Source organism: Schistocerca gregaria, chromosome 3, assembly GCF_023897955.1.
Source record: "Schistocerca gregaria isolate iqSchGreg1 chromosome 3, iqSchGreg1.2, whole genome shotgun sequence".
Taxonomy (NCBI): domain Eukaryota; kingdom Metazoa; phylum Arthropoda; class Insecta; order Orthoptera; family Acrididae; genus Schistocerca; species Schistocerca gregaria.
The window spans coordinates 621,012,736-621,040,024 of NC_064922.1; the positions used below are offsets into that span (position 1 = coordinate 621,012,736).

Consider the following 27,289-nt stretch of genomic DNA (forward strand, 5'->3'; position numbering starts at 1 on the left):
TTCCATAATCTTTCTTCTAAGATAAGTCCTAGAGACAGTATTGCCTCACATGTTCCAATATTTCTACGGATTCCAAAATGATCTTCCCCGAGGTCGGCTTCTACCAGTTTTTCCATTCGTCTGTAAATAATTCGTGTTAGTATTTTGCAGCTGTGACGTATTAAACTGATAGTTCAGTAATTTTCACATCTGTCAACACCTGCCTTCTTTGGGATTGGAATTATTGTATTCTTCTTGAAGTCTAAGGGTATTTCGCCTGTCCCATACATCTTGCTTGCCAGATGGAAGAGTTTTGTCAGGACTGACACTCGTAAGGCCGTCAATAGTTCTAATGCAATGTGGTCTACTCCCGGGACCTTGTTTTGACTCAGGTCTTTCAGTGCTCTGTCAAACTCTTCACACAGTATCGTATCTCCCATTTCATCTTCATCTACATCCTCTTTCATTTCTATCTTCAAGTACATCACCCTTGTATAGACCTCTATATCCTTCTTCCACCTTTCTGCTTTCCCTTCTTTGCTTAGAACTGGGTTTCCATCTGAGCTCTTGATATTCATACAACTGGTCCTCTTTTCTCCAAAGGTCTCTTAAATTTTCCTGTAGGCAGTATCTATCTTATCCCTAGTGAGATAAGCCTCTACATCCTTACATTTGTCCTCTAGCCATCCCTGCTTAGCCATTTTGCACTTCCTGTCGATCTCATTTTTGAGACGTTTGTATTCCTTTTTGCCTGCTTCATTTACTGCATTTTTGTATTTTCTCCTTTCATCAATTAAATTCAATATCTCTTCTGTTACCCAAGGATTTCTACTAGCCCTCATCTTTTTACCTACTTGATCCTCTGCTGCCTTCACTATTTCATTCCTCAAAGCAACCCATTGTTCTGCTACTGTATTTCTTTCCCCCATTCCTGTCAGTTGTTTCCTTACGCTCTCCCTGAAACTTTGTACAACCTCTGGTTCTTTCAGTTTATCCAGGTCCCATCTCCTTAAATTCCCACCTTTTTGCAGTTTCTTCACTTTTAGTCTACAGTTCATAACCAATAGATTGTGGTCAGAGTCCACTTCTGCCCCTGAAAATGTCTTGCAATTTAAAACCTGGTTCCTAAATCTCTGTCTTATCATTACATAATCTATCTGAAACCTTAAAGCACCTCCAGGCCTCTTCCATGTATACAACCTTCTTTTATGATTCTTGCACCAAGTGTTAGCTATGATTAAGTTATGCTCTATGCAAAATTCTAGCAGACGGCTTCCTGTTTCATTTCTTATCCCCAAACCATATTCACCTACTATGTTCCTTCTCTTCCTTTTCCTACTCTCGAATTCGTCACCCATGACTATTGAATTTTCGTCTCCCTTCACTACCTGAATAATTTCTTTTATCTCATCATACATTTCATCAATTAAGCCATAAATTTTGTTTGATACCTCATATGATCTTACATTTCTTAAGAGGCATTGGTGTTTTGCTGAGTCAGAAGCTCATTAGAAGTCCACGTACCTTACTTTCTCGGTCCATTTACAGTTTCAGCTGTCTTTTTAATACCCTAAAGGCTAACAGTTTCTTCAACATGTGGAAACATCTGTTACCACTTGGGACGTGCAGTTTTAGTTCAGTTGGTGTGGAGTTTGTGCTATTAACATTAGATCCCAGATATTCTAGGTCCGGCATATGCTCAAAATTGAAACCTGCTGCTGATAGTGAATCCAAGTTATTATTTTCCTTCCTGGTTGAATTGTAGGTATTCTACCAGGAACCTCTTGTAGCTGATCATAGAAACTATGTACCAAATATTCACTTGATTGTTCTGTTGGTGCATGTACATTCACAAAGGTTGCCTTGTGAAATTTGCCTTTGATATGCAGCATACATATTCTTTCATTATGTGGAGTGAAAGCAGTAACAGATTTATAAAATTAAAAGCTAGATTAGATTCATAATTGAAAACCATTTTCTTGCCTTAAGCATTAAAACAGTTCTTGAAAAGTTTGGTACAAGTAAAGGTTTGTTTCCAGCAGAGGTAAAAACATTTCATAGTGCTATACTATTTTTCTTTGGATCTGCTCCATCCTACTTTTAAAAAAAGTGGACTGAAGAAAATTTTCATAATTAGGAATCTTACAATTGGATTTCTTTCAATTAGATACATTTATGTGATTACACGGGAAGAACTTCTTCTCTAGTTAACAAAACTGTGCCATTAGTTTAGTTTGCAGAAAATGAAGTGTGTGATGATTGTCTGTGTCAAACAGTTTGTAACAAGTAGTAAAATAAGTGAATCAATTGCTCACAACACTTTGCCAATTCAAATGTTGGTTGAAACGATTTCTCCTTTCAGCCAAAATAATTTGCATTCCCAGATTTACTCAAGTTAGTAGAATTTCCCTTCTGCCTTCCTGACACTAATGTTGCTACTGAAAGGGTATTTTCACCACGTTAACAATATTGGGACCTGTGACACAGAATAGCTTGCTGTAGAAACTATGAAAACAATGTTAGGGACTAGATTGAATTATGAAGAAAATAGTGTTGATTTTTTTTATGTGTGTCCCGGATTTGGATCTAGAAAACGTGGTTGCCTTATGCATACACAGTTTCTAATTTAATACTTGTGTTACTGTGTTACATTTTTAGCATAAGATGATGTGTCGTAATGAGTAGATTATGGCAATATTTGGAATTTTTAAATTCGGTAATAATTACCAGGTGTACTGGTGTGAAATGAGCGTTTTTTGTGAAAATGAAACACTAGTTTTGAATTGGAAAGTATTTTATTCAAAATACTGACCATTGCTTTCTATACATTTTTACCACCTTTCTGTCAATTTGTGGACACCACGCCAATAGAAATGTTCGTCTTTTGAAACAAACCAATCAGACACCCAATTTTCGACTTCTTCTTTGGAATCGAAGTGTTCCTCAGCCAATGTGTGTCCCATTGATGAAAACAAATGGTAGTCGGAAGGGGCCAAGTCTGGTGAATACGGTGGGTGGGGTAGCAGCTCCCAGCCAAGTGTTTTGATTGTATCCTGAACCAGTTTTGTTTCATGTGCAGGTGCATTGTTGTGTAAAAAAATTACTTTGCCATGTCTTCTGGCCCATTCTGGTCTTTTTTCGATCAATGCATAGTTCAAATTGATCATTTGTTGTCTGTAGCGATTCGTATTCATAGTTTCACTGGATTTTAGGAGTTCATGATACGCCACACCTTTCTGATCCCACCAAACACAGAGCATTGTCTTCTTGCCGAATCGATCTGGTTTTGCAGACAATGTTGATGGTTGTCCCAGATTAACCGATGTTTTTTCCCATTTAGGATTCTTAAAATAAATCCATTTTTCATCACCAGTAACAATTTGATGCAAAATTGATTTTCTTTCAAGTCTTTGAAGCAAAATTTGACAAATTGTTTTTCAGTTTTCCATCTGTCTTTCATTCAATTCATGTGGCACCCATTTTCCACACTTTTGGATTTTTACCATAGCTTTTAAATGGTCAGGAATTGTTTGTTGTGCAACATTTAGCATTGCTGCCATTTGCTTTCTATACATCTTCATCCAATATTGCTTGCAATTCAGCGTCTTCAAACTTTTTTGGTGGTCTTCCACGTTCTTCATTTCTTACATCTAAATAATTATTTCTGAACTGTTGAAACCATCTTTTGCATGTTGCTTCTGATAGAGCATGATAACCATATGCCTCGACAAGCATTTGATGCTACTCTGCAGCAATTTTTCTGAAGTGAAAACAAAAAATTAATGCTTTCTGCCAAATCATCACTTTCTGGTACAAAATTCAACATTGTTAACACGATGAAAACATATGTTGTTTGTTCCGTGACTTGATGTATACTAAATACCTTTGACAGATGTCATACCAACCAAACAAACAAACAAAAAATTAATGCTTGTTCACAACAAATGTTCCCTATCGACATATTTTTATCATAACGCTCATTTCATACTGGTACACCTGGTATATAAAATATTCAAAATCAAATTTTTGTTGCTCCTTGAAGCTGCTTAAATAGGCAACCTCCAACTGGATAGGGGAACCATGAGCTGGGCTAGTTGTTAAGTAATATAGAGTTCAATGTTAGATAAACCCTGTACTTCTCTGAGATGTTACATGACCTCTGATGTCTGACAAACATTCTACTGGCAAATACACTTGGGAGCCTCACACCTCTTTAGTGAGCATATGTGTGGTGGGCTTGAGGCCCTGAACGATGTAGCACTTTTTTTCATACCACATGCTACAATTTCCCCTTCCCTGTCTGGATCCCTTCTCTCTGAGTCGTAAGCCTTACCTAAAGATGCTTATTTTAGTCACTCTTCCCTTGCCTTGATTTGCATCTTACCTTCTTTTTTCTGTCAGTCAGATGCAGCCCTCTTAATGGTTTTGACCTTTCTTTTTTCAATATTTTCCAGTGGTGCGGGCTGTGTGGGAAAGAGCCTCCAAAGTGGCATATATGGGACATGAGGAATGCTTGCAATGATTACCTGTGGTAGATGCTCATGCTGTGGCAGGACATCACCCTTTCTCTTTGTAGAACAAATTAAAAATAAGTACACTGATGGATACATCAATAAATAAAATGAGGAGCGGGTCAGTATTAATCAAATTATTACCTTCCACCACATCACAGGTGGCTGCTCTCACAAAAGCAACTTGGTTATATGTCCCTCACATTTACACCTCATAAGAGTCTCAACTTGATGGAAGAGACAATTTATCATTGTGACTACAATATAAACATATGAATGACAGGCTTGCTTAGAATGATGTGGAGTCAACATTCATTGTCATGTTGAATGAGCAAGAAAGATAACAGAACAGACACTGGAGCATTGATTCTCACTTTCAAATGTGACTAAGTCCCAGAGAGTGAAAATAACGGTCTGTTGATGTGATTTCGCCCCACATTTATCACCACTTTTGCAGTATTTGAAATGCATGCTCTGTGAACACATGTTAACACACTGTATGTGAATGACCCAATCTATGGAGACACTGATTGCCCATCAAACAGGAACATCAAGTGTGGAAAGCTGCCGATTTACATTATGTGTGAGGAAGAGTATTCTCCTTGTTCATGAACTTGCTATGTCTTAATAAAAGAATAAAGACATCGACGAACTAATGTACTTTTGCATCCTGTACAAATAGTGACATATTTCTTTCAAGTTGCAACCAACAAACCATTACAGCAAAAAAGAGTGTTCACTCTGCCCCATCAACACTAAGCCCAAATATCCTTCCAAGCATGCCCCATCAAGGAAAAAGGGTATTCCCCATGATTATCCCCAGGTTGGCCAAGAATTAACTCTGTGTTACCAATTGTTTATCACCTTTTTAATACTTGACCAGTTTTTGTGAAACAAACATTTTGTTCCTTGCAACAATAAAATTGCTATGAATTGCTGATATTCTGTAAATTGATTTGGATGTTTGCAACAGACTTCTGCAGATAATACAGAAGTGTGTTTCCAACAACTTGGCAGGTTCATTCCTCTAGTCGAGAGTTTTTTGTTTTGTGTGATAAACTTCTTCTATTGCCCTCCCCCCTCCCCGCAGAAGAAATTGCAGGGCATTAGGACAGACATCCTTGCTGGCAGTTCAGGAGGGTCATGACATGTCAACCAGCATTCTGTAAACTGAGGAGCCACATGGGGAGAGGGGATGCAAAGTGGGTGTGGTCCCATCTTGCATAAAGATTAGGTCACTGTAATTACCTGTGTGGGTACAATACTGTGAATATAATTCGCAATCATATGAAGGCGCCGTTCTGCATTAACTGTCTCCCAAACAAGATATGGACCCACAACTTTCATGAGTGTTGTACTGCACTACACTGTGACCCGTGGGTGATGTTGGCTTTGTTCAGCAACCAACCTGGGATCTTCTGTTGTCTAATAATAATAGTTCTGCCAGTTAAACCTCCAACATATAACAAGACTTCATTTGACCACAGGATATTACCGAAAATATTGGACCAGTCTTTGTACCAAGCAAGCGTCATCTCCCCATATTCCAACTGATAACCAAAGTCTTCCGGCAATAATTCCTCCTGGTAATGTGGTTTGCACAGATAATAATTCATCTCTTTCTTCAGAACAGTTTGCATTGTGTGTCTAGTTAAACCGCTTTCGCAAGATGTCTGTCTTTGTGATTTCTGAGGACTTCGAGTGAATGTTTTCTGAACCACTTGCCCCTATTACCCTTTCCTGGATGTTGAGGGTCGACCACTTCTCTTGGCATGTGATAGAGAGCCTGTGTCCATTAGATTCATATGGCAATTTCTTATGGCCTTTTCATCTATTGATTAGTGGTATAAAACGCCTTGGCATTTATGAGGTGGGGCATATGCCCAGAATAAATGCCTGAGAAGATGCTCAAAATTAATAAATGCCCAGGCATTTGTGTATGTTTTGCAACACGGCCAATTCAGTGATTGGGTAACAAAGTTGAAGAAAGCTGTTTGAGAGTAAACATTGTTTTTTACATATTTAATACATCAGTTCTCGAGGTAGTACACAGTAAAAAAGGGAAAAGACATTCAAGTTTAAAAATAATTTTTGAAGTAAAGTGTAGTTTATATTAAGTAGCTAGCATGTAGGTAGTATTTTTACTTATACTATTAAAACAAAACAAAAAAACTCTCCATCTCTGTACCTATCTCAAGTACTTTTTTCGAATTCTGAAGACACTTGAAACACTTTCTGATATGCCTTTCCATTTTCTTGGAATGTGACTGTGTGTATCCCTTAAAACAATATTTACTAGGTACTTCTTTCCTTTTTAAGTTGAAAACATTCCAAACAAGTCCTTCTTTTCTTAACCAACTGTTCAATAGCCTACTGTTTACAACACTGTAAATAACACAAAGATGAGGTTACATTGCTTCTCACTTACCCATGGAGACTTGAATGACAGATGATCAGACCAGTATTGCCAATTTCAGTTCGTCAACATCTACTTCTATATAGATACTCCGCAAGCCACTGTACAGTGTGTGGCGGAGGGTGCCCTATACCACTACTTGTTGCTTCCTTTCCTGTTACACCCGCAAATAGAGTGAGGGAAAGACGACTGTCTATGTGCCTCCATATGAGACCTAATTTCTCATATCTTATCTTTGTGGTCCTTAGACGCAATGTATGTTGTCGGCAGCATCGTTTGGCAGACATCTTCAAATGACTGTTTTCTAAATTCCTGGGCCCTTCAACCATAGTTCTCAGTATATCATGTGAGAAAAAGGCAAGCTTAGTTTCGCACAAGCAATGCTTTCTAAAACCATGCTGATCCTTGGACATAAGGTTCTCAGTCTCAAGAAAGTTTAATATATTCAAACTGAGAATATGTTCAAGGATTCTGCTGAAAACTGAAGTTAAGGATATTGGTCTGTAATTTTTTGGGTCTGTTATTTTACCATTCTTATATACTGGAGTCACTTGCACTTTGTTCCAGTCGTTTGAGACATACCATAGAGTACTCTTTGTAAAATCGAACAGAGATTCCATCTGGACCTGGTGATTTATTTGCTTTCAAATGTTTCAGTTGTTTCTGTAAGTCAGGTTTGCTTATTATTATGTTGTCCATGCAGGAGTCTGTCTGATGGTCAAATAATGGTATGTTTGTATAATTCTCCTGTGTGAACGATTTCTTGAATGAGAAATTTAAAACCTCGCTTTTGTTTTGCTATCTTCAACTGCCACACCATACTGGTCAACAAGGGCTGAATGGAAGACTTAGACTCACTTAGCAATTTTACATACAACCAGAATTTTCTCGGGGTCTCTGCCAGATCCTTTACTGAGACGTGACAGTAGTTGTTGTATGCTTCATGCATATTTCTTTTCTAATCTTCGCTTGCCATCATTTGTGTCTGCCCTTTTGTACTGAGAGTGCAACAGCCTATGCTTCCTCAGCGTCCATCAGAGTTCTTTACTGAACCAAGGAGGATCTTTTCCATCCTTTATCCACTTACTAGGCACATAACTCTCCAGACCAGTATTTACAATCTGCTTAAACTTAGACCACAATTCTTCTACATCCATCTTACTCATACTAAACGATGACGATTCACTGTCTAAGTTAGATGTTAGTGACTACACTAAACAGATTCAGAAGGATGTAGGTTGCAGTAGGTACTGGGAGATGAGGAAGCTTGCACAGGATAGAGTAGCATGTAGAGCTGCATCAAACCAGTCTCAGGACTGAAGACAACAACTAATTATCCACTATATCTAGCTGAAACACTCTCTTGGCCTTCTTGACTGATTTATTAACTTTGTAATCATAGTTATAATGACAATGTGATCGTTAATCCCCGTTTCAATGCTGACATTGTCAATAAGGTCCAGCCTATTTGTTGTGTGCAGACTGCCGAGCTAGCTGCTCAAAATAATTTTGTGAAAATATGTTCAAAGGTATTGCACATTACTGTCTGTCTGTAGCCCTCACAATAAATTCATAAACATGCCATTGTATACTCAGCTGCCTCCAACTAGTATTGCATGATCTGGGTATTTATGTGCTATTGGCCCTAGTCTTTCTTTAATGACTCTAGAACTGTCACAGCAGAATCGGGTGGTCAATAAAAACATCCAACTAAATACCCATGGAACTGCATGACTTACATGGAATTACCAGCCACTCATTCAAAATTTCTCTTACTATCTATTTGCAATAGTAGCAATAGCACTAAAATTTACTTAGAATTACTGGAATTAGAGTGTAAAAAGTTTCTCCATAATGATTTTAGTTAGTGATGTGTCACATACTGATTCCACAATTCCAATAATCACAGATTCTCTATGAATCGTCTAGTATCAGAATCAAATGATTCCAGCATCTTGGGCATTGATTCTTTGTTATTAAATCTTTTTTTATGTTCACAGCAGTGCAGTCATAATGAAAGTAGATAAAGAAAGGAACAGAATAGAAAACTATAATCTGTCTCAAATGTGGTGCTACACCTGACAATAAACCATTTTTTTCACTGAAAATAGATTAACATTTCAGAATGCATTTATCATCAAGAAACACATGCCAACTGTTGTATACAATCAGTAATAATTTTGTTATCAATAAACAAAAATGGCTTTGAGCACTGTGGGACTTAACTTCCGATGTCATCCCCTAGAACTACTTAAACCTAACTAACCTAAGAACATCACACACATCCATGCCTGAGGCAGGATTGGAACCTGCGACTGTAGGGGTCGCGTTTGGTCACCCTGGGTGGCATCAAAAAACATTCTTCTGTAATCAGAGATTGAACATGGATTATGAAGTGTGTTACATTACAAAACGATGACCTAAGGAGAATTTTTTGTATACTGGCTTAGCTGTTCTACACTCTGTGTGTGTGTGTGTGTGTGTGTGTGTGTGTGTGTGTGTGTGTGTGTGTGTGTGTGTGTCAGCAACACACACCCTTCCTGGATACAGGAAGTTGGAATGCTAGTATTCTTTCTGTTGTATCCGTAATTGGAGAAACAACTAACAACAATTGGCGTGAGTTCCAAATTCTGTTTATTGCCAACAGTTCCACAATACTAACACAACTTGGTGCTTGATCAAGAGCAGCAACTGGGCTGCAGAGTCCAAGTCCAGTATGGTAAACAGTTTTAGCACATTGTAGCGTCGTTTCTGGGTGCGATGTTGACGTAGCAAGTAGGTGGCCCAACACGAGACTGCCAGGCGTGGCGGCGTATGCAGCTGTATAGGGCGAGTGGCGGAGGAATATGCCCCCCGTAACAGAGTGCGCTTGTCGTGTCCTGTTATGATTGGTGGCGCGGATTCACGTAACTATCTCTCAAGAGGACACCGGCCGACGTTGCCATGACAGTGCGGAGGCACTCAGTGTGCGAGGCCCGCGCCTGCGTTGTACAGCTGTGCAGAGATGCGCATAAGCGGGGTGTGCCGGCCGTTTGCTGTATGCCGTAAAGACCGTGGCTACGCAGCTGCAGGCGCCACAGTGTGGGCATTGACTATACCACACTTTCCTTTCATTCTTAATTTATAAATGCAGATGTAAAGATTTACTGTCTTTTAATAACTGGAGTATCTGCCCATTCTGTTATTCCATCTGGTAAGTTATACATTCTAGCAATAAAAGATTAAAAACTACTTTTTTTTTTATAAAAGTCTTGCACACTGAGTACTTTCCTGCCCATATCACTATTAATGAGGCAAGAGGTCCTTTAACACTTCACCACCATCTTTCTACTTCTACTTTGATAAGAAGATGACATGGCTGCCTCATATTTGTCAAATAAAAGATTAGCTGCATGCAAAAGCTTAAAGCTCTTTGCTTCCATGCCCACACCTCCTGTGGCACTGATCATATTACTCTCCTCTATATTTACCAGGCACTGATCGCGTCCTTACTGGACTACTGTTGCTAGGTTTGTTTATCAGATGCCCTTTCAGCTTTGAAATGTTGGACCCAAGCTATCATCATGGAGTAAGACTATCCAGTTGTGCTTTCCAGACTAGTCCTTGTAGACAGGCTCCTTGCCAAAGCAGGGATCATCCCTCTTCAGTTCCCATGGTACAAATTGTTGCTCACTTGTGGAATCACCATCCATCAATTCCCTAATTATTCTTTTTTGTATACAAACGGCATTCCCCCTGACACTCACTCTCAGTGGGATTGCCAAGTGGAATGCACCTCGAGGCCCTCTGCCAGGAACTCCACACAATTTCCTTGGAATGCACACCACATGCCTCCCCCCCCCCCCCCTCCCCCATCCCACTCCATTTAGTAGCCAGGCCAGGTATTAAGAACAATCTATTTCAATCACCTAAAGTTTGTCACACTCATGATCTTTCAGCGTCTGTTCCTCTCCGTTCTTAAGGAATATCAGAGTGCTGCTGTCACTTACATTGACGGCTGTAAAACTACGGATATACTTTTATTTCTTCTGCTAGTTAGGAACAACATTTGTGGAAATGTGTAGTGTTTCTATAGCTGAGCTGACAGTCATTAACAGGGCCCTAAGTTCTATTGAACAGACCACCGTTAACCACATTTTGATTTGTGGGTACTTGATGAGCAGTCTCCAGGCTACTGATTGGTGTTACTCTTGCCACTCTGTGATATCTGCTATTCACCTCTCTGATCTTAGTGCTCTGCCTACTCAGTTGTTGTTCTGTGGGTCCTAAGTCATGTGGCTATGCCAGCAAGTGAACTGGCCAACTGTTTGGCTAGAGAAGTGGTTACTTGGCCAATATTCTCTCTGGCGATCCAAGGTGCAGATTTGCAGGTGCAGATTTGCAGGTGCAAGTAAGACCTCTCTTTACTTGGAGATGAAACATCATCTAGTGAGCTACTGCTTCGTCTAACAAACTCTCCACTGTCCGAGAAACCACTGCTGTATGGTGATCCTCTTCTGTTCCTTCTGGAAGGAATCCACTGTTCTATGTCACTTCCGCGTCAGTCATACCAGAGTAACCGGTAATTTTATTTTGTGTAATGTGCCACCCCAGTGTTGCGATTGTGCAGCCTTACAGACAGTTGCTAACATCCTGGTGGAATGCCATGATAAGCATGGTGTTCTGGATTCATTGCTTCTAACATTGGCAGACAACTCGTGGAAGTTCAAACTGTTTCTCTGTGGTTTTGATTCTCAGTTATGTTTTAAACTGCTTTTGGGGTGGGGCAGGGGAAGGGGAAGTCTCCCACTGCATTCTGGGTCTAGAGGACCATCAATCCTACCTCCTTTACCAGCTGCCTTGGTCATTCCTCTTTTCCTCCATTTTAGTAGCTCATAGATGCAGTTAGCTCGTGTTTCTGCTCCATACTGTTTTCTGTTTTGGTGGTAGCACTGCAATGAACAGTGGGTGCTGCTCCCCTATGTTAGCACCTTGACCATAATGGATCAGGGGTGGTATGGCTGTGGTAGGAATGGCCTGTCACATGCAGAGCCCCAGGGGGCTCTTGCTTGGTTCCAATGGTGTAATGATACATTTATTTTTCTCACCTTGTTTTATTATTGTTCGTCCAATTGATGTCCAATACATTTTTAGCCTTTCCTCTTTTACTAATATGAATCTTCTGGCGAGAAGGCATTGTTTACTCTGCAACTGTCTGTCTCTGCCTTTAATTAGATTGGTGGGGAGGGGGGGGAGGGAGGTGTCATTTGCTGGTGGGGTTTTTCTTGCCATATGTGGACTCATATACTGGCCCAACCATGTACTTTTACTTCTCATTAAATTATATCTTAGCTTTGGCAACAGTGCTTTACTCAATTTCGCCACTCCTTCGTATTTTCATCATCATCATCATTTAAGACTGATTATGCCTTTCAGCGTTCAGTTTGGAGCATAGCCCCCTTATAAAATTCCTCCATGATCCCCTATTCAGTGTTAACATTGGTGCCTCTTCTGATGTTAAACCTATTACTTCAAAATCATTCTTAACCGAATCCAGGTACCTTCTCCTTGGTCTGCCCCGACTCCTCCTACCCTCTACTGCTGAACCCATGAGTCTCTTGGGTAACCTTGCTTCTTCCATGCGTGTAACATGACCCCACCATCTAAGCCTGTTCGCCCTGACTGCTACATCTATTTTCGTATTTTCATTTTCATATTTCATTTAAATTTATAGCAAACATCACTAACACCAAATAAACTACCTACTGACAGAGGACATGATGGCCTTGCTGTGTAGTGCCTTAATCCCAAACCGACTACTTTTTAGGGCTAGTTTTTTATGGTAAATTAACATAGGCACTTTACATACACTAGCTGAAACAAAATCTCCAGACAAAAGTTAATGCTCTGCACTGTCACAGTAAGTTCTTGTGGTACCAATTATTCCACCCTACTGTGTTTTTATAAAGTCCTCATACTATCCTATCTTTGACTATCGAAGCCTAGCTATGGATCGATTGCCCCATGATACTGCACATTTGAGATCCAGTTTATCTATGTGGAATCTGACTCGCAACTGATGCCTTTGAGACAAGCCCTGCAGATAGCCCCTTACAGAAGTGGGGATAACCCCTTACAGATTTGATGGGTCCAGCTATTACTTAACTGTGCTGTTCAAATATACAGCCACAAAGGTCATCATATCTTCTTCCCAAATAAAAGGACGTGACCTCCACAAGAGCCATCTACAATTCATCATCTCTTAAATACACATAATCATTATGAACCTTCTCTCATGATCATCTTCCAATTGTCCAATGGTGAGCAAATTGCAGAGTTCAGGAATCATTCACACTGATGGATCAAGTGTCAATGACAGTGAGCAATACTGTTATAGACACAGGCAGTGAACAACATTCCCTTCCAAAGGACTATAGTGTCTCTACTGCAGAACAATTAGCCATTATGTGGGCTCTTAGGTAGATCTTCACCTGCTCACACAAGTTTTTACTAATTTGCAGTGGCGCTCTGAACAGTTTAAAAGCATAACCACTCAGTGCTATCCCTGACAATCCCTGATACTGTCCATTCAAGACCTACGAGCTTCAGAATTCCAGAACGCTGACTGCATATCTCTGCATGCCTAGCTGGGTCTGAATCCCAAGAAATGCACTCGATCATTTGGCCAGACTTCTAGCATCATGGATTAGGGAGTGGTATGCTGTAGCTGCCACTAAGAAGCTATGCACCATAAAAGATTCTATGACTGCATGGACGTCTGTGTGCAGAATGTGCCACTGAGAATCTACAATTCTTTGCTGACTCTGCACTTGCCGCACTAGACTGGCCTGTGAATACATTCATAAATGATCCGATCCACCTTGCTGCAGTTGTTGTGCTCCTTTATTAGTTGTTCACAGTTTAATTGGGCCTCTCTTTTTAATGCAATAAGATAAATACTGAAGCTGGCTGAGTCAATACCCTATTTTAAATGATGACATCCAAGCAGCAAACCTAGTTTTACATTTTATCCAATAATATGGCTTGTATAATCTTATCTAAAAGTCAGACAGTATGGACTTCTCATCTCCAGTGCAGTCAGTCATGGAGGGCCGCTGGCTACCCCTGGCTGGTGCATTTGGATTAGCCCACCTTTTAATTCATAATTCATATAACCTAAGGAAGTTACCTTGCTTATTTGCACCATTATATTGATTTGGCTATTTCATCAGTTTTTCCATAATGATTGAGGTCCTACTGGTTGTACACAGAAGTGTGGACTTCAGTCGCCTCATGGTATTTAACCTTTCCTTTATAGAGGGTTTTATCCTTCCCTTCTATCTTTTTCATCCCAGAGATACATACTAAGAGTAATTTTGGCTATCACACATTGCTATTACCTGGACAAAATTGTCAGATGTAAAAGTAACTTCATATTTACTCCACGATGGTATTTGAGGGCTGGTACTATTCGGCCGGCCAGAGTGGCCGAGCGGTTCTAGGCGCTACAGTCTGGAACCGTGCAACTGCTACGGTCACAGGTTCGAATCCTGCCTCGGGCATGGATGTGTGTGATGTCCTTAGGTTAGTTAGGTTTAAGTAGTTCTAAGTTCTAGGGGACTTGTGACCTCAGAAGTTAAGCCCCATAGTGCTCAGAGCCATTTTTTTTGTTACTATTCGTAACTTTTATAAATTATTTGGTGGAAAACATTGGAAACTTCGTGTAGCTATTCACAGCTGAGACTGTTGTATACAGAAAGCTATTCTGATAAGCCAAAACAGTATGACCATTGCCCACCGCAATGTTGGATGCTGCCAGGTAGTGCTGCGGGCGTATGACACGGTAATAAAAATAGCAGAGCAGATGCAGATGAGGGAGCACCCTAGTGAAGATCTGGGGTGCAGATGGGGAAATCCATTGAGATAAGTGACTTTGACAAAGGGCAGATTAGTATTCTGTAGAGCCTGTGAACGAGTATCCTGAAAATACCAGAGCTGATCAACTGTTCACAAGCTACAGTCATGAGCATTTACAGAAAGAAGTAGAAGGAAAGTGAAACTACCACTAGTTGCTAAATGGTTGGATGTCCATGACTCTTCACAGAACATGTGGTTCGGAGGATCGTCTGATTTGTAAAGTAGAATCTCTGTTGAAGGAGCACAGTGCTAGTGCTCGTAAAAGTGTTTCAGAACACATTGTTTGTCGTATTTTGTTGAACATGGAGCTCTGCAGCAGACCACCCCTACGTTTTCACATGTTGATGCAATGACATCGTCAATAACTATTGCATTGGGCACACAGAACCATTGGGATTCTGCTGTCGATCAGTGGAAATGTGTCAGCTCTTCAGATTACCCATGTTTTTGCTACACTAGGTATAGTCGTCTCCACAAATGTTACGAGGGTGGTTTGAAAAGTTCTCAGAACGGAATAGAAAAACGTACTTACAGTACTGAAACCTTTTTTTATTTTTCAATGTAGTCTCCTTGTAGATTAATGCACTTGGTCCAACGATGTTCCAGTGCTTGATCCCAACTTGAAAATGAGTTTTCTTCAGGCATGCAAAATAGTTGTCAACTCCGGCTATCAATTCTTCGTTTGAAGTGAATCTTCATCCACCAAGTAAAATTTTCAGTTGTGGAAAGAAATGGAAGTCTGATGAAGCCATATCAGGTGAATAAGTCAGGTGTGGCAACAATTCATGCCTTGGTTTGTGTAATTTTGCCATGGAAATAGCACATGGGTGTAGACGTGCATCACGAGTCACTGCACCCATCTTGCAGATAACTTTTTCATTTATAATTCTTCAATTAAAATATGATATACCCTTTCAGATGACATCTGGCAAGCATGAGCAATTTCACTCACTTTCGATTGGCGATCCTCCGTGATCATTTTGTGCACCTTTGCAATGACTTCTGGTGTAGGGACACATCTTGGCTGACCACAGTTGTTTATTAAGGAGCAGAGTCCCCCCATGTATTCTGGAAATCAGCATGAATGTCCTTTGCTTTCATACCCTTCTTTACAAAGTACCTAATCACTGCTTACGAAGTACTTAATCACTGCTCAAATCTCGAATTTATTTATTTATTTATTTATTTTTTTCCCCATCTTCGCAAATCACTACACAGAAACAACAACAGAACCACTTCAGTGCCACAGCTCTCTTCCAAGAGCACTGATATGGCATGTGTTTACAGGTAACAGTCCAATGAATATCACATGAACAACTTGTTGCGCTAGTGCTGACCACTCGTGGTGATTCTGAGAACTTTTCAAACCATCCTCGTGTCATGGAGGTGAAAGGCAGCTCAAAACATGCAGTGCACCATGAACGCAGGCTGGTGGGAGCAGTATGCTACAGGAGACACTCTCCTGTGCTTGCATAGGTGCAGTAGTAATTGAAGACACGCTGACAGCGGTGAACCACCTGCATCCTTTCATACTTGATGTCTTCCGTGACAGCGATGTCATCTTTCAGCAGTGTAATGGTCCATGTCTTGAAGCCAGAACTGTGCTAAAGTTGTTTGATTGCATGATAGTGAATTCACGTTGATGTCACGGTGACCAAGCTCGCCTGATGTAAATCCTATGGAACCCACATGTGTTGCTATCGGGCACCATCACCGCATACACATATCAGAAGCCTGTTATTTACGCAAATTACATGTTGTTTGCGTCGACATCTAATGCTGTATACCAGCACAAACCTACCAACAAACTGCCAGATCCATGATACACAAAATCTGTGATGTATGTCATTCCAAATACATGGTGACAGTGTTATAGAAAAACTCATTTTCTACATACAGCTTTACCCATGTACATGTAAGTCACATTTATTATGCACATTGTAAAATCCAGAATGAAATATTGACAGTATTATGAAAAGGAAATGTTGAGTCACAGACAGGCACAACAAGAAGACTGCTGCACAAAGGTTTCGGCTAGAGGGCCTCCTTCTGAATTAGACCACATATGCATACACATTCACACAAACACTTGACTGCTTTCTCTGGCTGCCATGGCCTCAGCATCCAGAGACAATGTTCATATGTTTGTGAGTTGTGTGCGTGCGCCCTTTTGGCCAAAAGCAAATTTTTTTAGCAGTCTTTTTGTTGTGCCTGTCTGTGATTCAACATCTCCACTGTATGGTGAATAGCAATCTATCCTCTTCATAATATTGACATGTATAGTACACACATACACGATAGCATCGCCACCTGGGGAGGAATGACTGCTGGTTGGACATGATCTATCTGAGTCTGACCGAGGGCAGATTGTGATGGCCCTGAGGCTCGTCACAAGCATTTTGGAAACTACATGTTTTGTTGGGTTTTAGATTGATGCTGTGGTGAGTGCCTTCAACATGTGGCGAAACCAAGGTGGAAGAATATCCAGGTGTCATGGGGTTGGGTGGCCACGCCTCATTACAGATGACAGATGTTGTAGCCTGGGTAGTCTGGTAAAGCAGGACAGGTAACTCCCTGTGGAGAGACTAACATCAGGCTTTAGTCCTGGCCAGTGTAGAAGGGTGTCTGAACACACAGTGTGCCAAACACTCCTAACCCATGCATGTGCCAACGTTAACACTACGACATCGACAACTATGACTGAAATGCGCACATGACCATTGATGCAGTGGCAGTGTGTTGCATGGTCTGATGAATCCTGATACCCTCTTCATCATGGCAATGGGAGGGCGTGAATCTGTCATTTTCCAGGGGAACAGCTTCGTAACACTTATATACCTTTCATGATGATCATGTTCTCCTGCGGCAGTGGCATTTTGCAACAAGATAATGCACCATGCTATAAGGCCAGGAGAGTAATGGAGTAATTCAAGGAACATAGTAGTGAGTTCCAGTTGGATGTACTGTCCTCCCAACTCGTCGGATCTGTACCTGATTGAACACATCTGGGATGTGATTGAATGTGGCATCAGAGCTCTTTGGCTCCTTCCCCAAATTTTCGGGAATTAGTTGACTTGTGTGTGTGTGTGTGTGTGTGTGTGTGTGTGTGTGTGTGGGCGCGCGCGCACGCAGATGTTGTGCAAAATCTCTCCAGCAACTACCAAGGCCTCATTGCTTCCGTGCCATGACGCGTCACTGCTGTTATCCGTGCCAAAGTTGGACATATCAGCTATTAGTACATGGTCATAATGTTCTGGCCGATCAGTATATATCTCATTCTCTGTTATGTTACAATGTATGACGCCAGGGAGGATGTTCAATTTATCCATGGTAGTCAGCCTTGGGGCCATTTTTATAGGTTATTATAAACGATACAGATAGCCGTACTGTAGGTGCAACCACAACGGAGGGGTATCTGTTGAGAGGCCAGACAAACGTGTGGTTCCTGAAGAGGGGGAGCAGCCTTTTCAGTAGTTGCAGGGACAACAGTCTGGATGATTGTCTGATCTGGCCTTGTAACAATAACCAAAACGGCCTTGCTGTGCTGGTACTGCGAACGGCTGAAAGCAAGGGGAAACTACAGCCGTAATTTTTCCCGAGGGCATGTAGCTTTCCTGCATGGTTAAATGATGATGGCGTCCTCTTGGGCAAAATATTCCGGAGGTAAAATAGTCCCCCATTCGGATTTCCAGGCGGGGACTATTCAAGAGGACGTTATCAGGAGAAAGAAAACTGGCATTCTATGGATCGGAGCGTGGAATGTCAGATCCCTTAATCGGGCAGGTAGGTTAGAAAATTTAAAAAGGGAAATGGATAGGTTAAAGTTAGATATAGTGGGAATTAGTGAAGTTCGGTGGCAAAAGGAACAAGACTTCTGGTCAGGTGAATACAGGGTTATAAATACAAAATCAAATAGAGGTAATGCAGGCGTAGGTTTAATAATGAATAAAAAAATAGGAGTGCGGCTAAGCTACTACAAACAGCATAGTGAACGTATTATAGTGGCCAAGATAGATACGAAGCCCATGCCTACTACAGTAGTACAAGTTTCTAAGCCAACTAGCTCTGCAGATGACGAAGAAATTGATGAAATGTATGATGAGATAAAAGAAATTATTCAGGTAGTGAAGGGAGATGAAAATTTAATAGCCATGGGTGACTGGATTTTGACAGTGGGGAAAGGGAGAGAAGGAAACATAGTAGGTGAATATGGATTCGGGCTAAGAAATGAAAGAGGAAGCCGTCTGCTAGAATTTTGCACAGAGCATAACTTGTTCATAGCTAACACTTGGTTCAAGAACCATAAAAGAAGGTTGTATACATGGAAGAATCCTGGAGATACTAAAAGGTATCAGAAAGATTATATAATGGTAAGGCAGAGATTTAGGAACCAGGTTTTAAATTGTAAGACATTTCCAGGAGCAGATGTGGACTCTGCCCACAATCTATTGGTTATGAACTGTAGATTAAAACTGAAGAAATTGCAAAAAGGTGGGAATTTAAGGAGATGGGACCTGGATAAATTGACTAAACCAGAGGTTGTACAGAGTTTCAGGGACAGCATAAGGGAACAATTGACAGGAATGGGGGAAAGAAATACAGTAGAAGACGAATGGGTAGTTCTGAGGGATGAAGTAGTGAAGGCAGCAGAGGATCAAGTAGGTAAAACAACGAGGGCTAGTAGAAATCCTTGGGTAACAGAAGAAATATTGAATTTAATTGATGAAAGGAGAAAATATAAAAATGCAGTAAATGAGGCAGCAAAAAGGAATACAACTGTCTCAAAAATGAGATCGACAGGAAGTGCAAAATGCCTAAGCAGGGATGGCCAGAGGACAAATGTAAGGATGTAGAGGCTTATCTCACTAGGGGTAAGATAGATACAGCCTACAGGAAAATTAAACAGCCACTTATATGAATATCAAGAGCTCAGATGGAAACCCAGTTCCAAGCAAAGAAGGGAAAGCAGAAAGGTGGAAGGAGTATATAGAGGGTCTATACAAGGGCGATGTATTTGAGGACAATATTATGGAAATGGAAGAGGATGTAGATGAAGATGAAATGGGAGATATGATACTGCATGAAGAATTTGACAGAACACTGAAGGACTTGAGTCGAAACAAGGCCCCAGGAGTAGTAGACAGCTTTCCATTAGAACTACTGACGGCCTTGGGAGAGCCAGTCCTGACAAAACTCTACCATCTGGTGAGCAATATGTATGAGACGGGCGAAATACCCTCAGACTTCAAGAAGAACATAATAATTCCAATCTCAAAGAAAGCAGGTGTTGACAGATGTGAAAATTACCGAACTATCAGTTTAATAAGTCACAGCTGCAAAATACTAATGCGAGTTATTTACAGACGAATGGAAAAACTGGTAGAAGCCGAACTCGGGGAAAATCCCTTTGGACTCCGTAGAAATGTTGGAACACGTGACACAATACTGACTTTACGACTTATCTTAGAAGAAAGATTAAGGAAAGGGAAATCTACGTTTCTAGCATTTGTAGACTTAGAGAAAGCCTTTGACAATGTTGACTGGAATACTCTCTTTCAAATTCTAAAGGTGGCAGGGGTAAAATACCGGGAGCAAAAGGCTATTTACAATTTGTACAGAAACCATACGGCAATTATAAGAGTCGAGGGACATGAAAGGGAAGCAGTGGTTGGGAAGGGAGTGAGACAGGGTTGTAGCCTCTCCCCGATGTAATTCAATCTGAATATTGAGCTAGCAGTAAAGGAAATAAGAGAAAAATTTGGAGGAGGAATTAAAATCCATGGAGAAGAAATGAAAACTTTGAGGTTCGCCAATGACATTGTAATTCTGTCAGAGACAGCAAAGGACCTGAAAATGCAGCTGAACGGAATGGATAGTGTCGTGAAAGGAGGATATAAGATGAAAATCAACAAAAGCAAAACAAGGATAATGGAATGTAGTCGAATTAATTCGGGTGATGCTGAGGGAATTAGATAAGGAAATGAGACACTTAAAGTAGTAAAGGAGTTTTGCTATTTGGGGAGTAAAATAACTGATGATGGTCGAAGTAGAGAGGATATAAAATGTAGACTGGGAATGGCAAGGAAAGCATTTCTGAGGAAGAGGAATTTGTTAACATCGAGTATAGATTTAAGTGTCAGGAAGTCGTTTCTGAAAGTATTTGTATGGAGTGTAGCCATGTATGGAAGTGAAACATGGACGATAAATAGTTTGGACAAGAAGATAATAGAAGCTTTCGAAATGTGGTGCTACAGAAGAATGCTGAAGATTAGATGGGTAGATCACATAACTAATGAGGTATTAAATAGAATTGGGGAGAAGAGGAGTTTGTGGCACAACTTGACAAGAAGGCGGGACCGGTTGGTAGGACATGTTCTGAGGCATCAGGGGAGCACAAATTTAGCATTGGAGGGCAGCGTGGAGGGTATAAATCGTAGAGGGAGACCAAGAGATTAATACACTAAGCAGATTCAGAAGGATGTAGGCTGCAGTACATAAATCTTTCACAATTGCTAAATATGTATGGGAATGGCATATACATCCTATATTTCTCCCCCCCCCCCCCCCCTCGTCTCTCTCTCTCTCTCTCTCTCTCTCTCTCTCTCTCTCTCTCTCTCTGTACATCCCCTCCCCCAATCTCTCTCTGAAAAGCCTCCTCCCTTTCTTTCTGTCCATCTCTTCCTCCCTCCTCTCTATGTCCATTTCTGTCTAAATGTTCATCAGCTCCATACACCTCCTCCTCCCCCCCCCCCCTCCTGCTCTCTGTGGATAACCTTCTCCCCCCTCTCACTGTCCATCTCCCCCTCTCTGATATTTCTGTCTGAATGTTCATCGGAGTATCATGTAAAAATTTTAAATAAATCTGTAAAGAACATTTAAAGATTTGGGTATTAAATATATTACAAAAATAAATAGTCAATGTTCAACCGTTCATTAGTGTGACATGTAAAAATTTGTCATAAATCCGTCACAAACTTTTCGAGATTTTCAGTAACAATTTTCTCCTTAAAACCTAACATGTGTGTTTATATATTAGATATGTACCTGTCTGTCTGTTTTATGAAAATACATTTTTTTTGAAATTCCCTTTTTCATATCAAAAATACTAATACCATCCACTATTACACACACACACACACACACACACACACAAAACCAATCTAGCCTTTCTCAATTGAGCAATTTCACAACTGATTGTAATCCAACTTATCCAGCGGCTTTTCGCAAAAATTTGATTGCATACAGCGCTTGCCCTGACAATTATGAACACAAGAAGTCGAAATCAAGTTCTTCCCATGCTTGGCACAGCACAATCCTACAGATCTGTTCAGAAGCACTGTTGATGTGTGCTCGCAGTTCTGGTAAGTATGTTGATAGAGGAGACATAAACAATGAATCTTTTCCATAACCCATTAAAAAAATATTGCATGGGGTTAGGTTGGAAGAGCATGGTGGTTGTGGCATGAATTGCTGATCATCAGCCCCACTATGAACGATCCATCAGTTTCTCAACTTCCTCTTCCATAATGATGGAAGTAATGTGGAGCACCATCATATGGATGGATGAAATCCACATTCTCAATCCCCAGTTGTGACACGAATGACGCCTGCTGCTTGGATTCTGAGGCCATCCTCGGCTCCTTTCGGCAGCTGGCAAAACGCATGCAGGGTGTAAGCTAATCTGTCTATTTGTAACATTGTACCCAGTGTTGATCATGGTCCTCTGGTTTGGTGCAGAGGGGAACGTCTGTCCAAAGGCTCCGATGACTGTGCAACGGTATTGGATTTGACTTTCTCTACCTCCGCTATAGATTACAGAATTGTAGGGTTCCCCTTAATAGGTCAGGTATGCTCTACACACAGGAAGCAGCTTCTAGGATAGTAGAGTACATTTGGTGTGCACATGGTTTTTTTTTTTTTTTTTTTTTTTTTTTTTTTTTTTTTTTTTTTTTTTTTAGGTTTGAGACCCCCCTCCCTTGGGAGCAAACAAGATTCGCCTGTTAAATCAGCCATAGTGACGTCATAGAATGTTGGTCCTCACAGATCAGGGATAGAAAAGATTAATATGATTTTTACTATACTGCAGGAACATCCAAGGAAAGGCCCCAGAATTAGTATCGCTTACTGAAGTTTATAATGCACAGATAGTATTGGGAACAGAAAACTGGTTGAAACCAGATATCAGTGACAACAAAATCCTAACTTCAGAGGTTGGAATGTTTGTTGTAAGGACTGGTTAGTCGGCAAGGGTGGCGCCATTTTTATTGCAGTAAAAAGTTTGATAAAATCTAGCAAGGTTATCACGGATTCTGAATGTGAATTAATCTGGGTAAAACTGAGTATCAAAGAATGGTCCAAAACAGTAATCGGAAGCTTTTATAGACCACCATGGTCGGGGTCTGTAATTGTAGAGCACTTCAAACAGAACTTGTAGAAATCATTAGTAATTTTCGTGATCTTGCTGTTGTAATAGGCTTCAATTTTCCAGGTATAGATTGGGAGTGTTATGCCATCAAAATTGATGCCAGAGACAGGGATTCGTGTGACAGTGTGCTAGATGTCTTGTCCGAAAATTACTTTAAGCGATAGTTAGAGAACCAACCAGTAAGGGTAAGATCTTAGACCTCCTGGCAACAAACAGACTTGAATTTATTGAATAGATTAACATAGAGGAAGGTATCTGTGATCATAAGGCTGTGACAGCATCTATGACAACAGGTCCTACAAGGAATGTTAAGAAAGGAAGGGAGATGTATTTGCTCAGCAAGGATGACAGGATACAAATTTCAGAATATCTCAGCACTCGGCATCAAATATTTGGTGATGGGGATGAAGGTGTGGAGAGCAAATGGAAAAAATTCTAAGGTATCGTTCAATATGTCCTAGACAAGTATGTTCTCAGTAAGGTTTTAAGGGATGGAAAAGATCTACTATGGTTTAATAGCCATGTTAGAAAAGCGCTACGTAAACAAAGAGCACTTCATCTCAGATGCAAGAGATGTAAAAGCCTAGTTGACAAACAAAAGTTGAACGAAGTGAAAACAAGTCTAAGAAGAGCAACGAGAGAAGGGTTCAATGATTGTGGAAGTAAAACTTCTTCAACCTATCTGATTAAAAACCCTAAGAGGTTATGGTCAATGGAAAATCAGTAAGTGGATCGAAATCATCTATTCGTTCACTCAATGACCGTTCTGGCACCAAAACGGAAGATGACAGAGAGAAGGCCGAAATACTGAATTCGGTCTATCAGATTTGTTTCACCACAGAAGATGGTAACGTGGTCCCTCCTTTCAATCATTGTAAGAACGTCAAAATGGCAGATATTGAATAACTGATCGCAGAATAGAAAAAAAAAGAACTACAGTAGCTTGGTAGTGGAAACTCATCAGGACCAGATGAGATACCTATAAGATTCCATAAAGATTATGCAAAAGAACTTGCTCCCCTTGTAGCAGTAATTTATTGTAGAACTCTTGAGCAACGAAAGGCACCTAACGACTGGAAAAAAGAGCAAGTCATTCTCCTTTTTAAGAAAAGCCATAAGACAGGTCTAGACAATTGTATATCTATATCGATGACGCAATCTGTTGTGAGAACATGGAACATCTTTTATGCTCAAGAATTATGGCAGTTTTGGAAAATGATCATCTCTTCTATAAAAATCAACAGATATTTCGCAAACAGATATACTGCGAGACTTAGCTCCCTCTACTCCTTCATAAGATCCATAGCGCAGTGTACAATGGCGCTCAGGTTGATGTCATGTTCCTTGATTTCAGTAAGGCATTTGACACTGTCCCACATTGCTGTTTAATGGGAAAAAAATGAACTTAGAGTATCGGAGCAGACTCGTCATTGGATTCAAGACTTTCTTGCAGATAGAACTCAACATGTCGCTCTTAACGGAACAAAATCGACAGATGTAAAGGTAATATCAAGAGTACAGGAAAGTGTCATACGATTATTGCTGATATATATGAATGATCTTGTAGAAGTGTCAGTTGCTCTTTAAGGCTATTCACAGATGATACGGTTGTCTATACCAAAGTAGCAACACCAGAAGACCTGCAGAGAATCAATAACCGTGCGGGCTCTGGCAGTTGACCCCGAATGTAAATAAATGTAACGTATTGTGCATACATAGGAAAAGAAATCCACTACTATACAGCTACACTATTGATGACCAGCAGCTGGAGACAGCATCTGCCATAAAATATCTAGGCATAACTATCCAGACCGACCTTAAGTGGAATGACCATAAAAAACAGATAGTGGGAAAAGCAGATACCAGACTCAGATTCATCAGAAGAATCTCAAGAAAATGTAACTCCTCCACGAAAGAAGCAGCTTATAAGGCACTTGTTCATCTTATTCTTGAGTTTTGGTCATCTATCTGGGACCCCTATCAGGTAGGACTGATAAATGAGATATAGAAGATCCAATGAAGAGCGGCACGTTTCATCATGGGGTCATTTAGCTGGTGAGAGAGCATTACAGAGATGCTAAACAACCTCCACTGGCAGATGTTACAAGAGAACGCATTGTGCATTACAGAGAGATTTACTACTGAAATTTCGGGACAACACTTTTCAGGAATCAGTCAACTTATTACTCCTCCCACATACACCTTGTGTATTGACCACGAGGAGAAAACGAGAAATTAGAGCCAATACAGAGGCTTCTCACTATATGCTGGTCTCCATTGATTACCCTTTTCACAGGCTTTCTGAAGTTTTGCACTTTGCATACCGCTTCTGAATGGAGTTGGCAGTTGATAAATCATTGTTGAATTTTGCTCCAATGTTTCATTGCACTGTTAGGCAAACTGATGTGAATGCATTTCAAGCATAACATATGCTTTCTTGGCACCTTTCACCATTGTGCCTAACTGTATTACTGCTGTGCTCTTGGTGGCAGAAGTCTGAAGTGCGGTTGCAACAATGTAAAACTTTGAGTTTTTCCATACGCATATTGAGTTTTGTGATATCATGTCAGTTAATGTAGCTACAGTGATTTTGTGAAACCACTTCAGTCATTCATAATAACCTTGTATATGATACAAATGGAGAGTATATAGCTTGGTTTAGGGACTGATACTTCAATCTCAACATCAATAAATTTAGTTTGTTGTGCATAAATAGGTGGAAAGACCTATTGTGTCATTAGATAATTGGCCACCACTTAGGGGAAACATTAAAAATTGTAAAATATCTAGAAAAATGTGTCTAGCTGTTCTAAAATATCTAGGAGAAAGCATCTAGATCAGCTTAATGTGAAAATCACATAAAATTAGATGTAGGTAAAGCAGATGTTAAACTGAAATGCATTAGAAGAAACCAAAGAAGTGAAGTAGCATGCAAAATCTCCATTCATCTTACTCTTCATGATTGCTCATCAATGTGGTACCTTTCACAGATATAATTAATAGTGTAGGTAGAGAAGATTCCAAATAGAACAGAGCATTGTGACACAGGTATAGTGATTGCAGTTGGACAAGTCAAGAAACAACTTCAGATCCTGCAGTGGCTGGCCAACTGGCTGACAGTGTTTCACCAGAAACCAACAGCTGGACAGCACAAGGGAATGACAGGCAATGGAGACAGTACAGCAGAATAACAAGTCCCAAGGGCAAACTGAGATCGAATACTAAGACATAGCAATTACAGAACCAAGACAAGACATGTAGTGAGATCAGTACAGTAAAAATCAAAACTAAAGGACAGAGTTACCATGCTGCTGGTTTCAAAGAGAGGCTGTAAGCCTTGAGAGGCTGGTCGGACAGGTGTGGCTTACAGTACGCTTCCATCAGCACCTGCAGTACCAGAATTGCAGCAGTGATGCCTAGCCGCTGTCATTGATGTCCACACCACCCAGCAGGTCTTCAAAAAGAAAATGTCTCTGGGGAATCCCAAGGAAGGAAGATCGATTATTGGAGATTGTCATCCAAAACCAGAAAAGTTGTGAAATAATCATTCACGGCAAATGTGTGTTACAATCCTCTTTTACATTTTTAAATGGCAGAAACGCAGGTGAGCAGCACTTGGCATGGGGAGTGACTGCGGCCCGGATGAGTTGGGAACCCTGAACTTGAAAGCAATCCAGTAAAAATTGAAATTGTTATTACAACTGATGTAGAAACTGCTGCTGCAGTAACAGCTGTTGCTTTTCCACAAGCTGCAAGAGCTTGGCATCCATGGAATACCTCTAACCTTTTACCTCATTGCCAGTTACAGTGACAGGAATCAGATAAGTCTGGGGACAACTTCAGAACCAGTGGTGACTGGTGGACAGTGAGTCACCAGAGAACAAAAGGTGTACAATACGAGAGAATGACAGACAATGGAGATGGCATGGCAGAGTAACACTTCCCAGGAAAAAGTGAGATTGAATACTGAGATATAGCGAATTCAGAACAAATACAACAATGTGCAGCAAGATCAATATGGTAATACTGAGAAATCACAACTAAGAAATGGATCAGCTGCAC

General features: G+C 40.5%; 1 protein-coding gene across 1 annotated transcript in view; it reads left to right on the forward strand.

Moving 5' to 3' along the window:
* The window catches only part of LOC126355207 (fidgetin-like protein 1), a 190,079-nt gene that overhangs the window by 61,040 nt on the left and 101,750 nt on the right, over nt 1-27,289 (forward strand). The gene's annotated exons all lie outside the window — the stretch shown is intronic.